The sequence below is a fragment of the Culex pipiens genome, chromosome 2 (genome assembly GCF_016801865.2).
Source record: "Culex pipiens pallens isolate TS chromosome 2, TS_CPP_V2, whole genome shotgun sequence".
Taxonomy (NCBI): domain Eukaryota; kingdom Metazoa; phylum Arthropoda; class Insecta; order Diptera; family Culicidae; genus Culex; species Culex pipiens.
In genome coordinates this window covers 100,455,099-100,458,007 of record NC_068938.1, presented here as the reverse complement: position 1 = coordinate 100,458,007, position 2,909 = coordinate 100,455,099, and the positions used below count along the sequence as shown (strand labels likewise).

Here is a 2,909-nt window from a genome sequence, read left to right as displayed (position 1 = left end):
CCGCGAAATCGTGAAAATTCACTAACCCTATCATGTGATAGCTTTTCTGATGATCTTCGATTGATGTTTCTACCGACTGTAAATTTTATATCAAGTTTTTAAAGAAAAACATTGACCCTTGAAATCCATAAATTCAGAACACATTGTACCCTGGTCCAGAACGCAAAATTAAGTATAAAATGGATTTTCCGAAAAATGGTGAAGTTTAGGAGCTTTGGTATCTTCAGAAGAGTTGTTGCAAATGTATAGGAGCAACTTTAAGTTTGGTTGAAAATTGGTGTTGTTCACGATTAGGGTGATTTTGAAAATCTAACTTTTCAGGATTATTTTTGGGAATTTTTTCGTCTTCTAAAAAACTGTTGGACTTGACGATTCAAGCAACTTTGTGTAAGACACCAAAATTTGATTTCGTAATCTACGCCTTCTACGACCAAATTGATAGAAAGCATCTGAGCAAACCTTCAAAAATCAGTTTTTTGAACGTGGCAATTCAGGGTTAAATTTTAGGGAAAAGTGATGTTCTGGACACTTTTAGAACTCTAAAAAAGAACATTTTTCTTATTTAACATGTCAATTTGGACAGCCAAGTACAGCCATTATAAGGTAGAAAATATGCAAATTTAAAACTTAAATACACGGAAAGAAGGTTTATCGTGAATCTTACTAATTTTCGGTTAAAAACCCTAAAAAAATTGGTTGTTTTTCCAACCACCAATTTTTTTAGCTGGAAATCCTAAAAAAAATTCCTGGATTTGACAGCTGGATCCAGGTCCTAAAAATGATAAATCTAGCTAATTTTTTAGTAAATTTTACTAATTTGCAAGCTGGAAAAATGCTGTCAGTCTCAAAAGCTGTATGTTTTGAGAAGGTCTGTTAGCTATTTTAGCTAGATTTTATGGTATTCTTGCGCGTTTTCTAGTTAGTCCAGCAATTTTTTTTACTGTTTCAACCATTTTCTTTGGAATAATTTTCAAAATTTTCCATTAATGCCACCACAGCGGAAACCTTTTACCCAGCCTCTTGGCTGGTATAGCTAGCTTTTTTGCTGTTTTTGCATGTATTTTGGTTAGTCTTACTAGTTTTTTTTAGCAAGATTTCAAAAAAAAATCATTTTTGCCCAAAAAGCTGCTCGTATTTACCCAGCCTTTTGGCTGGTTTAGCTTGTTTTTTCGTTGTTCTTGCTAGGTTTTTTGGTTAGTTAAGCTAATTTAGCGATTATTCACACTAGTTTTTTAAAAATAATTTTCCAAAAAAAAAGGCGTTTCTGAGTTTTAAGACTAAATAAGTGCTTTGGCCTAAGTACTATTACACGGTTCAATTGCAATTTACCTCCAATTTTTGCGGTCCAAATTTTCATCCTTTTCTCACGCGCTCAGCTAAACTCTGGTGATCCGACGTTCTGCGAAGAGGAGCAGGAACCAGGTTCGTTAAAGATTTGGGCGGATTTGGCGGACGCAGCTCCAGCCCGTGGTGGATTCAGAGGAGGATTTGGTTCTCGCGACGGTGCCGGAGATGGCAAGATCCGCACCCATGGAGGATATGTACCTGATGTACTCGCTCACGATCAAAGAGTTCGAGATCATCGATTTTTCCATGAGCCGCTCGCTCAAGGACGAAGTGCTGAAGATCATGCCCGTCCAGAAGTAGACCCGTGCCGGTCAGCGTACCCCCTTCAAGGCGTTCATCGCCATCGGTGACTCCAACGGCCACATCGGTCTCGGCGTCAAGTGCAGCAAGGAAGTGGCCACCGCCATCCGTGGTGCCATCATCCTGGCCAAGCTGTCGGTCATGCCGGTTCGCCGTGGTTATTGGAGTAACAAGATCGGCAAGCCCCACACCGTGCCCTGCAAGATCTTCGGCAAGTGCGGTCCGCTCCTGGTGCGCCTCATCCCGGCTCGCCGTGGTACCGGCATTGTGTTAGCTCCGGTCCCGAAGAAGCTGCTCCAGATGGCCGCGGTATCAAGGATTGCTACACGCTGACGTGCGGTTCGACGACCACGCTGGGTAACTTTGCCAAGGCTACCTACACGGCCATCGTCAAGACGTACGCTTTTCTGACGCCCAATCTGTGGAAGGACCTGCCGTTGGCCAAGACGCCGTACCAGGAGTACGTCGACATTCTGGAGAACACCAGCAAGACCGGCCAGCGCATAATTGAGCTGATTACGGCGAATAAAAACAATTCAAGCGACCTTCACGGGTAGTGTTTTGTGGCGAGAACTTCAAAACTTGGCAAATTTGCGCGCGGTTTACTTTTACGATCTTTTCGAAGCGTCGTGCGTCGATTCGTTCCCGACAGTTGCAACTTTGGTGGCTGTTAAATTTACTTACATTACAGTCGTAAATGACAACAATCACTGCAAAACACTTTACAGAATCACTTAATTTCACTTCGCGTCACAGCACCTCACTGTTTAATTCTTTTTGCGTTAATTTATAAAACATACAACCACTCAGGATTCAAGGCAAACATGAACTGACAAGCGAATCCGTGAGCTGTCATTTCTACCTAATTTGTCCTTAAAATTTAGATAAAATTTAGCTAAAATAGGAGCTCTTTTAGCAAAAATTTTACTGTCAGTGGAATGCAGGCAGTCAGTTGCTGTCAGCAGAATAGCAATCGGTGTTCCTAAATTTCAACAACAATGGGTCCTGAATTTTTACTAAATAATTAGCTGGTACAACTAAAAACGTTGTGTTTTAGCCAAAAACGAGCCAGCTAATTGCGATTGTTAAATTCACGATGGAACTCCTTTCCGTGTATCTCGAAAAGGCGCTGTTTTGAATGGTCTGATATTTTTGTGTGAAAATATCAGTATTCAGGTGTTTCACACTTGCGGGAGGCACAATAACTGTCCACAATTATGGAACAGGCAATTTGAAGGCAGTGTTTTGCTGCTGTAAATAAA

The 2,909-nt window shown here is 41.2% G+C and overlaps 1 pseudogene; it reads left to right on the top strand.

Annotated features, from left to right (window-relative positions):
• The first annotated feature begins 1,435 nt into the window (after window positions 1–1,435).
• On the top strand, window positions 1,436–2,673 carry LOC120413123 (40S ribosomal protein S2-like; annotated as a pseudogene).
• The last annotated feature ends 236 nt before the right edge of the window (window positions 2,674–2,909 follow it).